The sequence below is a fragment of the Antrostomus carolinensis genome, unplaced genomic scaffold (assembly GCF_000700745.2).
Source record: "Antrostomus carolinensis isolate BGI_N321 unplaced genomic scaffold, ASM70074v2 scaffold10246, whole genome shotgun sequence".
NCBI classification, from domain to species: Eukaryota; Metazoa; Chordata; class Aves; order Caprimulgiformes; family Caprimulgidae; genus Antrostomus; species Antrostomus carolinensis.
Genome location: NW_010319772.1, coordinates 29,824 through 45,433, shown reverse-complemented (window position 1 = coordinate 45,433; position 15,610 = coordinate 29,824). Strand labels below are relative to the sequence as shown.

Genomic DNA, 15,610 nt, shown 5'->3' with positions numbered 1-15,610 from the left:
CCCTGACCACGAGGGTAAGCACCACACTCAACAGGGCCTTTCGCCAAGTGAGGCCAAAATGTGGAAAAGAACAAACTGTTCTCAGACCTAGAGGAGAAGCAGACGAGGTAAATTTTTATCATAAATAGATAAAATACTACAGTACAGTTTTGATTTAGGTACCAACTCATTGGAGAGTTTTACATGCATTTTTGTGCTTGGCATTCTTTCTTAGATTTAAGACAATTAGTGCTTAGTATTTCCATACTGGGAAGGGAAAGTGGCACAGCAAGGGAGAAGATGACATCTCTGAGGTGCTGATCTCTTTCTTGGGTGTCTAAACCAGGACTTTTAATTCTTGTTTATATATAAAGTGACCTACCATTAAATAAATTTTATCTATATGTCAAAATCCCAATGAATTTCACAAAGATTTAAAAAGATTAACCGACATGTTGCTGCATTTTTAAGCAGCACCGGAAAACCACAATATATTTCTGCCCCTAACAAGAAGTCACTGCCTCCACGTCCGACTTTTGACTATGGTTTGGGTAACTGCTCTTCAGGACCATGGATTGGCACCCAATTTATCACAAGGTCCAGCAGGTTAACTCACATAATTTTGTTTAAGTTACATGGGCAGCATCCATTTATTACAGTGAATGGATGGAGAGAGCAACTCCTTCAAATGTTTCAGCTACAAAAGGACAGTTGCCCACATAGCTTTTGACACTTCAGCATGATAGCAATTTTGGAAAAAAAACAAAAACAAAACAACCAAAACCAGCTTCAACCAAACATATAACTATTTCAAAATATCAGCTTAAATCTAATCCTTCTTTCAGGTCAGTTTAACATGAAGACGAGTGGCATTATGACATAATCTAGTCAACTCCAGTGGCTACGGTTTTAAAATAGTGTATGAACAAGGAATCAGAACCTTTTCTGCACCCATTCAATTGGAGTGAGAAAATGCTACCAAGGGAAAATAAAAAGAAAAAAAAAAAAAGGAAAAAAAAAACAGAGAAAAAGATCAGTTAAAAGAAGTTATGAATGCAACCATATGGAAGATCATTTAGCTACTCAATGGTATTCTCATTAGAGCAGAATGAATCAACACATTTAAAATAGCACAAAAAAGGGAAATAACTTAAATGAACAGATTTCATGAGGGATACTATGATCACACATAGGCATTTTTTAATTGATTGCTGTCCAGCACATAATTAAATACAACTATTAAGCTTAATAAGAATTGACAGTTCTTCAGAAATACAACAATCCACTTAACATATTTAAACCATTTTAAGCTATGTAGTTATATATTTGAGATTATATTTTCCCTCGATACAATGAGAGGAGTTTTCTTGAAAATCTGTACCACTTTGTCCAACTAGGCACTGTTTCTAACTTTACAACTTGTGCAAACAAATTAAGTTCAAAATCTTGTATGTGGGAGAAGAAAATAAATTAAGCATCAAAAAAATTATAATTTGCCCTTGCCAAAAGTATATGGATGGCTAAGATATTTGGGACAGTGGCCTTTGATTTGTGGTCTGCCATACCTTTGTGATTAGGAAAAGGTAATTTAAAAAGAAGCATAATTGAAGTAAGTAGAAATTTACTCTTTGGTAGAGAAATGCTTCAGCTGGAAAATGTTTTGGATTTTGCAAATGCAAAAAGATTGAAAAAGAATTAGATTGACATTTTGATGTCAGCCTTTCAGCTGTGTGAAATTATAGCCTCTGAATATAACTTGTTTATTATAAAATGTATTTTGTGTATCAACAGTGTATCTAAGTGTCTTGGTGAATATAAATCTTTACTAAAAACAGATGTATTTCATGAGATTATAATGACTATATTAAAATGTTCAAGTCAGTTCTCTGAATTCCTGTTTCTTTGTGGACTAGAAGAAACAATTTTAAGCATCTTGGGTGTATCATACATTTCAATTAACCAAAGCAAGTACACAGCTATGAAAGATTTATTACCTTATGAAAGAAAATACAAATATCAACTCTTTTTTTCGATAGGATAATAACAATGATGGACATGAAAAGGACTAATCTATTAGATTATGAGCATGACACATTTATTTAAAGAAAAACATTTTACTAAGCATTCAGAAGGATTTATTAGAAGAGAATAAAACTCTTCCTTTGTCTACTATTATTTATGCCTATGTTCAAAAAATAATTACTTGTTGCACACGTTATTTTCTCTAAAAATGCTTAATTTAGCCTCAGTTCCTTCTGCTTTCAGTTTTTTGTTTACATCATCTGTAAATTCTGTTTCAGAATAACCTCAAATAAATAATAAAGCTGTGTATATCCTATGCTAAAAACGTTTATTTCCTACAGTCACGTACCTTCTACTCTCCCTAGGCATGTAGAAATTATTTTCGCTTCCTTTTACAGTGTTCAGATGTTTTCTTTGGGCATTAGAGGATTTATGTTCCATGACGATATTTACCTAGCATGAAAATCTGTCCATTACACTTTCTGTCTTAATATGTTGCAAAAACAGCACTTAGAGGAAAAAATTGGAAAGGTAAACCAGGGAATGAACATCCCTAAATACCAAATAAAACAGCCAAGATAAGTGTTCAAAAAAAAGCCTAAGAAGAGAAAGCATGTCAAAACATTACAGACCAAGACTGAATGGGAGTTTTGAAGGGGGTCTTGGGGATACCATCAAAAGCTGTTAAGACTACAAAGAGTGACATAGAGAGCATTTTAAGTGATCTTTGAAGGTTACAATCAAACTGAATCCAATCGTCTTGCTTAAGAGAAAATATCTAAACTTAGTACTTGAGCAGCACTTTACATATTCAGAATACATTAGAGACATAAAACAACTATGAAGAGTTTTTAGCCCCTCTCTCATAAATGGTGAAGTCAGATTTGCAGGTTTTAACATTGAATGACTTGAAGATATCCATGTAGAAATCTAAGACAATTTCAGAGATGACTGTAAAAAGCAAACAATACCTGTCATACGTTTAGCTCTCATCTGGCTTTTGTGTGTGTGCAGTAATAGCATGGTAATTTTTGATAAATTCCCAATTCTACAAGTCAAGCAACCCCTAACTTCTCCAACTACTCAACATGCTCACTATCTCTTTATTAATTCTGAAATTCTCAAAGAAAAAAGCATTCAAGGATTTAAAAGACAACTGGGAACACAGACAATCTAGCCAGTTTTAAATATAAGAAGTTATTTCAGCTGCTACCTATGCTGTTGAGGCCTTAATAGATTTTATTGTGCAACAACCCTCAAGAGTTTACAGAATTTTTGTATTGTTTGCTACAGTTGGAAAAGAAGACATAACCTTGGGTTAAGGACCCTTTGTTCAGGTCCTAACACAGTATTTTATTATATTATACTATGACACATAGTACAGTAATTCTGACAGACAGCATTGGACCCACACTTCTCAGTTATATGCAAGAGCAGAATGAGAAAGAATTCCAAGTCTCCTAACGTCTTTCAGGCTCTTCTGTTTTTAGTTAACTTCTGGTATTCTACAACGCTTTATAAAAAATATTTCTTTTTTATTTTACTCAGCTGATGGGGATGCACATAGGAAAAAAACAAAGCATGAATATAGCTTCTACAAAATAAACAGAGAAAATCTTTTCCCTTATCTAGTTTCTCTCCGTTGTCACAGAGGTTGCTGTGACATCAATCATTCAAGTAATTTCACAGAAAAGTATGATTACGCTTTCATGGTGCTTCAGTATTTTTTATGTGTATATAACAATACTTGCTCTTGATCTTTCACCACTGCTCTCCTTACAAATTCTATGTATAAATACATAGAAAGTCAGGAAGTGATGACCCCTTGTCAACACTGAAAACTACCTTCTACTCAACCAGAATAAATGAGTTTTTTGAGAGAACTAGAAAAAACAACTCTTGTCAATGCACATCAAACGAGGAGACCAATCAGGTGCTTGCTTTGGTTCCGTAACTCCACTGAGACTGCCAACAGAGGTGCCAATTAGCACCAGCTGTAATGAGGATACTGGTACAGACACGGTTCGTATCATTGACCCACTTTACCTAGGTCACTCAGCAGCTGTTATATAGCTGCGACTTTCACTCACAGCTGCACTGGGCCAGGCACACCTAAAGGCAAACCACAAAGTGCCCCAGCCATAAATTCCTGAAACTCAGCATCCTACCTATGAGCATTGCCCTGCCTCAGCACAACACCCCTCTCAAAAAGCTTATCTGAATATTCTGTAAAAAAATTTAAATGAGCTTTGACAAATGGGAAATTGGCAAGGTTTTCATGTTTGCAAACAAAGAAAGAAAAATTGTAACATCTATCAACTTAAAAACAAACTTTGACATTACATTGCTAGCTTTATAAAAAAAACTTATAACAGCTCTGGAAAAAGCCCATATATCTATCAGAGAACTAACAGTTCAGTCTAGGCTGGTTTTGGTACTACAAAAATTACAAAACTAAATCTCAGCCACTGATTAACAAAGACCTAAAAATGGGAAGAAGCATACGTGAAAAGTAGTTTCCAAAGAACCAAGGAAGTTCATATTTTCAAATTTGAGGGCTATCATAACAATTTTATTCTGTGTGTTAATATCACAGAAATGTAATTTTAAGGATTTATTAATTGGTAAACATTTCTGTACCACATACTCCCACTTAAAAGCAGGGAACACTGAAAAGGTATGTATAAGTTCTAAAAGTTAAGTATTTCCTCCCCTATAACTTGAAGACAACACACTGAAAAAAAATCAAACCCTTTTTGTATTAAACTGCAGAACACTGAACATCTTACACTGTCAGAACTATCCCAAAGGTGAAAATCCTTGCCTTTCTCTCTCTCCTCTTGTCAATTGCCCGTCTTCTCTCTCTCTCATCCTAACCCTTATGAAAGTTATTTCCTGCTTTAATTGTTCTCCTCCAGCTTCCAGCAAAACTTCCTCTCCTTACCCCACTACAGATTCTGTAAAATGATGCTGTCCTTTGCTCCTCATGTCCCATTGACTCCAAGCACCAAAAACTCTTTTGAACAACCTCTCAAGCGTATGTGTAAGAAATTTCAGGATGCCTCAAAGCAGATTGCTCATTATTTGAATGTTCATTTTTACTTTTATATAAAGTATGCATTCCACTATTCTATCCACTAATACAAACACAGTTCCAATAAAAACCACTGTTCTAAACTGAAGGAACTATCAACTCTATTTGAATTAAAGGAAAATATACAATTATTTAATCAAAAACACAAATATCAAAAATCATTTCCATAAAGTACATCAGAAATCTTATCATATTAGGCATCTTTCATAGCAGGTATGTTAAATCCTATCAAAAACAAATATGAAAATTTAAGTTTCTAATGAACAATGTTCTTCCATGGCTAAGCTACAGATTTAAGGAGATTATTTCTTTCTGGGTAAATGGAAGACTAACAGAATAAGACTAGTAATTATTGAGGCAAATTTCAAATTTATATGCTTCAACAAAATTTGAGAAAATGTATTTTTAAGTTTCCTAAGTAACACAAAGTTTTGCTTATTAATAAGATCAAATTATATTATTTTATGCAATTTGCACCTAGCCAGTTAAAACCTTTTTTATAAACTACATAACATTATTATGCATACCACATTTATTACATAATGTATGTAAAATATGTAATATGCTGTCATCATTCATTCAGATGCGCCAAGAAAACTAAGCCATCAGAATGATCTGTTTTTCATTCATGAGACCTGACAACTCAAAGGATAAGACACCACCCATCAGAAGAATCATAAACATTTCTCTGACTTTACATTGCCCCACCTGGGGAGGTTAGTTGGAGGTATATGTCAGGTCAGCATGCACAGCAATAGGACAGTCTAGTTTTACAAGGTTCAGTGAACATAACGCAAGAACAGTTGAATACCTCTGTCATCATCTCCAGTCTATGAAACTCATTGTGACCCTCAGCTTTATTAACACTGATTTTAGCTTTAAAGCTGACCAGCTTCCTTTACACTTCTAGCTCTTTTCGTACTGGTTTGCACTCCCTCTCCTGTTCTCCTCACACAACCTCCAGGGAACACAGCACAGAGCAAACAAAGACAACAGAGCAGAGAACGATTTGCTGAGCAAACCTGTGTATCAGGTAGCAAAACTGCCAGATGCGCTTTCAAAAATGCTCATTTTCATAGAAATCAAAGAGTTAAGAGAAATAATTGAAAAAAAATTGAGGCAAATCACAGAAGGATTTACGGTCTCTACTGCGGCAGGCGTGCCTCACTACAGCACTTCAGGATGGTTTTCACAAGCACAGTCATTGTGGTTCTACCTCCATTCAGTCATGAGTGGAAGTGGACAGGCTACAGCACAGTTCTGAAGCAAGAAGAGACTTACCCAGTCATTTCCACAGCCAATGAAACCACATGGGATCCAGTACATATATGTTACATACATCAATGAATCTGCCTATTCTTTCAGATCTCCTAACAACTACTGTGACTTTAACAATTACTGAAATAAGTTTTGATGGTCTTGTAGCATTTCTGCTGACAGTTTGCACAATCACTTTTTAAGGGTGAATGTTCATCTCATTATCCAAGTTCTGTTTCTAAGATTGTTTTTCACTGTAAGAAAAGGTAGTAAAGCAACTTACCTTAGAGTTGATAAACCTTATGCATTATTTTCTTATTCTTTCTATACTAGTGTCTTAAAAGATATCTTTATGAAAATCTCTTCTTCATTCCCCAACAACCCACATATAAATTCATACTTTCATTAAAGACACAACAGTGCTTCATGGAACTCAAAAGAAATGTTGCTGGCCTTAGAAGGACGAAAATTATCTTTTTAATTCAGTTGCCAAAACCCTGTAGAAAGAAGTTCTACATATACATTGTACATGTACAAACTGGCATCAGAAACTGAACAGCTGTGTATAAACATCTTTCAGCTCATGAATATAACAATAATAAAATCCGTAGCAACAATCACTGTAGATACATCTTTTCAACATGCAGAGAATGAGCACATAACATCTTTTTCCCAGCATTAATGTCCAATCTCAGAGAAAACTGAAATTATATTCAGGGTTTCAGACTGAGGAAAAGGCACACAAACAGATTTATCATTCAATCAGATTTACTGATCAATTACTGATAAGTTGTGATCAGCTTTTTATAATGACCAAAACAGAATATACAAAACATCACTGTTTCAAAAGACAAGAACTTGTGTGTCCTGTACATTGAACAGAAACAGTGTACTTTCTCTACTAACTCTTCCCCTCCCTGTAATATTTTGGTCTGTGCTGTCTAAATATGTTTCTACCCTATCTAAATCAGTAATTAACTATGCTCTGCGTAATATGGATATTAATGAAGAAAGAATTTTTACACATAATAGAATCTCAGATCAAGTAAATTACTTTTCTAGCAAAGAAAGCCAAAGCATTAAAGCGTCCAGCACCTTCTCCTCTAAACTCATAATTTCAGAAATACATAGTAATCTGTTCATAAACAAAGGATTATGAAGAAAGTGCAAAATAATCTTGTAGTCAAGTCTATTCCAAGATTAGAATATAGCTATCCAACTTCCAAGGGTATTCATTCATTAGCTGAATAAATAGTTTAGTTTATGGACATATTTATCTGCATATAAAACAAGAACTTTAAGTTAACAGAACATACATTGATGATTTAAAAAGCAACATGTAATGAACTGTCAAAAGGCTACTCCTACCTACAACCCACATGTTCAATTGATTTAAAATGACTCCTATAACAATTTGATTTACACTTTGTAAGACTGTTATAAAAACACAGACATACAGCATGTAAAAAGCATCTCTCCTCCCTGCAGAACCAAATAATAAATGAAACTTGTTAAATTTTCTTTAGCTAACAAAGCAAATTTACACAACACTTTTCCACATCATAAATTCAGCCACTCCAAAGTGCTTTATTCGTGGAGAGAGCTTGCTCAAGATTGTGCATAATTGTTGCTGTGACAGACCTGCTGCTACTGATACTTGGAATATATTTGCATAGCCTGTGTGTTGTTAACAAAATGTGAGTATAGATCTTGAGACTTAGTGGCAATTCTATGACATAATAAATGGAAAAACAATCTGAGTCACTGAAGTTTTCTTTTCTTAATTATTCAGCAGCTGACAGTATTGGAGTGGCCTGAAAAAGCCCTCCAGGATTTTTATTTCCTTTGACAAACTATTTCTTTGTTTGACACTGTAGTTAAACCTTAGAACACTAAGGATGAGTACAACTGGCATCCAGAATTTATTACAAGTGAAATAAGTAACTTTTTCTTCCTTCCTGTCATTCTTATCCAAGCTATCTCATTTAAGAGCATGTCTACATTCCTAATTGACTCCCACCTTACACGTTAAACCGTCTGCCCATCACTTGGATAGTGTCACATCTCCCAGCTATATGCTCCTAATTGTGGGAAGGAGAAATGAGAAGCAGAACACAAGATGAATGCAAATAAGGGCAAAAGTGAAGGCGGGGCATCACTCAGCTGGAAATTACAGATGCCACAAAGGTTTGCTCTTCCATATCTTTGCTTGTACCAATTACTCTTTTTGAGACAAGGGAACAAGAACTGTGCGTAAAATTAAAAATACAGTCATATAATGGGTTTAAATGACAGTTTAACATTCACTACTCTGTTCCCTAATCCTTTCCTAGGTGTTTTTAATGTGCTCTTCTAAGCATCAGTAAACACTGAGCATTAAGATTCCACAGAACTACTTATTATAAGCCCAGTATTTCATTACTGACTGGTCAGCTCATAGCCCATCGCTAAAGTAAACCTAACATGCTTTATGCCACGCATCACTTTATACAGAATCACAGAATGTTGGGGATTGGAAGGGACCTCAAAAGATCATCTAGTCAAATCCCCCTGCCCAAATCAGGAACCTAAACAAAATTACACAGGAAGGCGTCCAGGCAGGTCTTGAATGTCTCCAGAGAAGGAGACTCCACACCCTCCCTGGGCAGCCTGTCCCAGTGCTCTGTCACCCTCACTGTAAAGTAGTTTTTTCTCAAGTTTAAGCGGAACCTCCTGTGTTCCAGCTTACACCCACTGCTCCTTGTCCTATCGTTGGGCATCACTGAGAAGAGCCTGGCTCCATCCTCATGACATTTGCCCTTAACATAGTTGTAAACATTAATTAGGTCTCCCCTCAGTCTCCTCTTTTCCAAGCTAAAGAGACCCAGCTCCCTCAGCCTTTCCTCATAAGGGAGATGCTCCACTCCCTTAATCATCTTCGTGGCTCTGTGCTGGACTCTCTCAAGCAGTTCCCTGTCCTTCTTGAACTGTGGGGCCCAGAGCTGGACACAAGATTCCAGATGTGGCCTCACCAGGGCAGAGTAGAGGGGGAGGAGAACCTCTCTCAACCTACTAACCACACCCCTTCTAATGCACCGCAGGATGCCATTGGCCTTCCTGGCCACAAGACATATACCTAACTATATGTCTTTTCACCTGCCTGCCTTGTAAGGTTTCACAGTTCTTCAGAATAAGTCTTCATTTTTGCTGTATTAGGGAACGAAGCCTAAACAACATTCATCAGAAATTATGTCACCAACGTACTGTCTCATTTAGATCATTTATGAATGAATAGGTTGCGTACTCTACCCACATATCCTTGTGGTACTTCATTGGTGAGCTCATTGCTTTGAAATTAGATGAGTGTGACCCTTATACTTAGGCAGAAAAAACACACCAGAAAACGTCTTTGCTTCTACTACCCATTCTTTACAGACAATGGTTACTTTATCTCGTTAAATCGTACTTGTTACTTCTGAAGTTACAAACTCTGAAAATCTGTTCCAAATTACAAAGCACTTAAAATCAAAATTAAACTATATTCATTTCCCATAACATTGCAATCCATTCTTGGAAAGAAAATAAGGTACTTAAATCCTACTAAAGATTATAAGGTTTATATGCATATTTAAAAGGAAGTATTTTACTAGTTTGTCAAATCAAAACCTTTAAAAAAAACAGGATTTTCAAATAATATATCTGAAAAGTTAGGTACATCCGCTGAGATAACAGGCTTTTAGTTACACTGGTAAGCACTAAATTCTGAAAGACTACTGAAGTTATATGAAAGAACAGAATATTAACAGCTGCGAGAATGCTTCTGATTTAAAATGTCTTAAAACACAATTTGGCAGCAATTCACTTTCCAAGCAACCTTTACTTTTTTTCTAATTTAAAAATTTAAATTTCAGAATGCAATCATAAAAATAAAACTAGTTTGTTTAGGAACCATTAAAATGTTGCTCTGCACACACCACTTGGTTAGCACCCACGTGGACTCTTACAGGCAATTCTATATTAAATTCTAATTCTGTTATCTCCTTCATGAAGTATCTTCCAATAAAATCTGGCAAATTTAGCTGCATCTCACCAGTGACAATCTTTTCTGACAATCAGTGTTTCATGTATTGACATATTTATGTCATACAAGTCACAAGATGCTGCATTCAAATGCACTTCCCTCTTCCACAATGGACATCCAGAGATTGTGCAAATTATCTAACTAAATATAGGAAATAATAATAATGTTTTTGGTGAAATATTCTAATCTCAACCACCTATATTTTTTATGTGCAGAGACTACATGCACAGTACAGTTACTTGCCACCGCAGATGACAACATAAAGTCTGAAGTTCTAAGTATTTGGAGAAACAAGAGAATATTTAATTGAATAATGTTTGGTTCTGAAAGTACACATGCAATTTTAAATTACTGCTCTGTTTCTCTCTACTGGGAAAATATATCCAATTGAGATTCATTAAAAGAAAAAAATGCCCCACTTGTAAAACAAGACAATATCCAGAGGTAAAACAAAACAGTGAGTCACCTCCACCAAGTTTAAAAGGTAAGTCAACAGTTACATAATCAACACAATCTGATTTTTCAAGCAGCCAAAATGAACAGCTTAACTTAAAAAGATACCATACAGAAGAAATAATGTGGAAGTATACAAATGAGACTGCCAGGATATCAGAACAGAAGCTGTTGCATATTTAAACTATAAGAAAACATGATCCTTAAAAACCCATAAGCTAAAAGGCATTTGTAGCCAAGTTTCTATTAACCTAGAAGAGGCAATGTCAATCTAATTAAATTTGTTGTAACTACCCCAGTAAATGATAACAAAGCTCATAAAGAAATGACCAAAGAGAAACGTGATGAGTTGAACAGCATCATATGTGAAATCATGAAAAAAAATCTTGCATGAGCTAGAAGCTCATCATCTGGGCATAACCGTGAGGAAAAGGAACGTGAAGTTTTATTTGACCATAAAATGAACAGTAAATAGTAGTGCAAACACAGTCATAAAAAGGGAAAGAAAATCTTGGGATGTACAAGTCAGAAGCCTTTTCGTTAGGTATAGAAAAGTATTAATAGTAAGATTTCTTCCAGAGTATTGTATGCCATGACGGGGGCCTTACCTGAAAGACAGCAACCCAAAGTGGAACTGCCACAGAGAAGCTCTATTAGCATGACTATAAGAAATGAGAGCTATTATTATGAGATCAAAGTATAAAAAAAAATCCAGACTTGTTTTGCATACAAAAAAGAAGGCCAAGAATAGATGTTAATATTCTCCATTGAGTATTTTAAATGCCAGAGAGAGAAAAGAGCTAAGAGATATTAATCAACTATTAGTTAATTTTATTCAACTAAAATTAAATTAGGTAACTACTTTAACCGGAAATTTAAAGAAAGTTTCATATAATGAAAAATTAGACTCTGGAATAGCTGGAGCACTGCATATAGAACTCCTAATTACTTTTAAGATAGAGCATAGTGAAGGAGATTAAATTATGCAGTGGCTTGTAATACCAGGCAATTGGATTCAATGATCTAGAAGTCTCTTACAGCATGTTTATATTTGAACAGCTATTATAATTCTCCATTGTAAAGTTCATCTCAAAAATGTTTACTTAAACTTATCAAGACATATACACATTACACTTTTTACACACATATAAACATACTCCAACCTTAGAATAACATATCCCTTAGGTATATAAACAATTCATTTTATTTTTAGAAAAACCTAAACTGAATGCATAAATTCAACATTGGCAGTGAAAAGGCTTTTTTCTCTTAATTTTTCCCAAAGTGATTACTGGGTATTTTTGAACCAAATATAGCAATGGTGTTGACTGGAAACTGCTATTTTCTGATAAAAAACTCAAAAGAGACACTGGTCTCAAACAAAATGCTTAATAACTTTTTAAAATTCAGAAGAGAATGCAACTCCCAAACCCTTTTGTTGCTATAAAAGGATGATTAGGTCAACAACTTTTGATCATTACTGAAGGAAAAGTTCAGTATCTATTTTTCCATAGAGAGTGACAAAATAGTCTAAAGGCATTAACTTGATGTGATATAAAAGGAAAGTTCTGAAATACTCTGCAATAGAATAAATAAAATAAAATTTAAAAAACCCCCAACAAATTAACAGAGAAAAAAAAAAAAAGACAACAAAACACACACAAAAACCCAAAGCCACAACTTCCTCCAGTGATATTTTAACTATATTTCTTTCAAACCAGAATAAAGGAGAACTGGCTTATCTGAAAAGAACATTTTAACATTCTGCTCCATGGCTTGGTACTTTGTAGGCTGTATTTCTCTACGTTTATGAGCAGTTTTCCATCTGTTTCACATAGTAGCTGACTCCTCAATTAGACTTGTACTTCCTTCTGTATTACTAGCTTTATTAGAGGCTGAGATCTTATAAGTAAAATAATTACAGGTAATTTCCAGATGAAGCCGAATGCCCTTTGAGATGCCAGAAAACACACAGTAACATGATCTTGATGGGCTTCAGAAGACAAGTACAGTCTGCTTAGGCATGTTTTAATAACAGAAGTTTTCCAAAACTAGAATTATGTAAGAATCCATTTGACCCAAGTGTTCAGACTGTTATGGAAAACTTTTTTCTGAGGTGTCATCTTTTTACCTGAGAATCACAGAATCGGAGAATAATTTGTCAAGGGAGACCTCCAGAGGTCTTCTAGTCCAACCCCCTTGCTCAATACAGGTCTAATTAGACAGGGTTGCTGAAGGCCAGGTCAAGTTGAGCCTTGAACACTTCCAATGATAAAGATTCCACAAGCTCTCCAGGAAAACTGTTCCAGTAATGTCACCTTTATGGTAATTCCCCAGGCCCCCAGTATCTAATTGGAATTTCCTGCCTTTTAACACATGTCCCAGAAACTCCGAAGGACTCCGGCCATATGGCAGCCCTTCAGGCAGGTGAAATGCTTTAGTGCAAATTGTTCATAAAGTTGGTAAAGGGTTTTAAATTATTTAAGTTTTCAAGAACACTATAAGATCCTCTTTTTATTTTTTTTCCAGAATTATAAAGATTAACTTGAAATTAAGATAAAGCAACCGTGTATTTAGTTCAATTATAAAACAAGTGTAGTTGGACATCATCTCTGGACCATTAATCCTTGGTTGTGTTTTGTCTCACAGAAAGCTAAACAATTAGTCCTGAATCATTTACATACTTACTTCAAGCAGGTTCATTTTCCGTATCAGAGGTCTAATACAAGACACAAAGTTTCTGATGTTGGATTCTTGGCAGGATATAAAAAAATTGCTCATCATTACCTGATGACATGAAAAATTTAAGACTGGTTTACAGCTCAGTATTTTTGCGCATTCTCAAAATAACTGATTTTTCAGTTATGATATGGTTTCTCTTTGCAAGTATCAGTAAATTGAGTTTAATTGCTCTCCATTTGCTACTATACTTTTAGCAGAAACAATTAATTACCGAGTAGAATAATCTCACCGAAAGAAAGTTTCATTTTTGTTACTAAACAAGTATATTTGTGTCCCTTTTCACGAGCTGGACTACTGACATCAATATAAATACAAATACAACTACTTCAAGTTAAAAAAAATTACCTTTTTATTTTGCATAAATTTCTCTTTGCCATGGCAAAAACATCAGTTATCCAACACATTCTTCAGAAGACACTAGATGGCTCCACTGGTGTTCTTACAACTGCTCTGGTAACACTGCAAATCTCCCATGGGAAAAACTAAAGAAATACTTACTATTTCATTTCAGCAGTATAATGTATTATCTGGAGTATACTCTTCCCTAAGGTGGCATACCATAACATTAAGTATAACTCAATTTTTAAAACTTCTATAAAAGAAACTTAAGAGACACAGTGTTTCCAATAATGAAATATCAAATAAAATCAAACAGAATTCAATAGAACCCCACACAGCAGAACTCATTAACATTAGGACAAGCATACCTCCAGTTTAACTCTGCAAAGTACTACTGTGAACGTGGTGCTGTAAATTCCATCCTTACCACACACCTCCTGCAATATCAGCGACTTTTGTGTTACATTCACTGTATGGTTATTAGATTTGTTACAAAGCGTATAGCTCAATTTGATTTAGAAAAGTAATCCCTCAAGTGATTGCAGAATCATTGTTCTGTCTTACAAAAGAATCCAGAAACTATTGCCCAAAGAACTTCTGCGAGTCCGATTGCTCACCATCCATGCATTTGGATTGAATTCTCCATTCTCCAGCAGTTCTGACATCGTACTGCTTTTGTCCATAAAACCAGTGAGTTATCTGATACAGAGATTAATGAATAAAAGGTTATAGAAGATGCTGTCTGCTGAAAGGATGATCAGAGAGTTCTGGTTCTATTAGATAGGGGATAAAAGACATGTTAATTTCATTACAGTTGCATCATTCTTCTTACAAAGAAGCAGTTGAGAAAATTAATTCAGGTAAAGGCTTAAATCATGTCAAAAAATATATTGAGGTCTTCTCAAAATACGTTCCTCACCATTTATCTTTATTGCTTGTTTATCTGATACCATCTCTTTGTGGAACCACTCTGACAAACACCAAGGTCTTGTCTAAAGTGAGGAAAAAGAAGAGTATAATAACATTCTGTGCAACACAGGTCTAGCACTTTTTCTGTATATATGTATCTTCTTCACACTATATTAACCAAAGTGAGAAGATTTCTGATGATGATCCTGAGGACCTAAACCAGATTTCTCTCATAGCTATGAAGCTGGTGCTCCAAGACATGGCTTATGATTGTGGATCTGGGAATTCAGATGAAGGATTCCATCATCATATAGGTCCATGTTTCCAGGGCTCACTTTACAAAAAACCTTTAAAAATGTAAGATTCGGAAAAAAGAACAGAATACAGAATAATTTTCAGTTGGAAGGGACCTGCAACTGAGTCCAACTGCCTGACTACTTCAAGGTTGACCAAAAGTTAAAGCATGGTACTAAGGGCATTGTCCAAATACCTCTGAAACAGTGACAGGTTTGGGGCACCAACCATCTATCTTTTCAGGCTACTGAAGAATCAATATATAAGGACCAAAAAAAAAAAAAAAAATCTCCATAGGAATTTTTCAAGGCACGTGAAGCCCATATTTTGGTTCCCCACCCACACACACAAAATTATGGATTGTGTGTTGTGAGTACAGAGCACAGGTAGTGCTAGATCTTGACTGTTCCACATAATATCATAGGAAACTAAGAAGATATGGTAGAAATTTCTGTAGTTTA

At 35.0% G+C, this 15,610-nt stretch overlaps 1 protein-coding gene across 1 annotated transcript in view; it reads right to left on the bottom strand.

Annotated features, from left to right (window-relative positions):
- METTL15 (methyltransferase 15, mitochondrial 12S rRNA N4-cytidine) overlaps positions 1-15,610 on the bottom strand; it is a 48,353-nt gene that overhangs the window by 10,737 nt on the left and 22,006 nt on the right. The window lies entirely within an intron of this gene.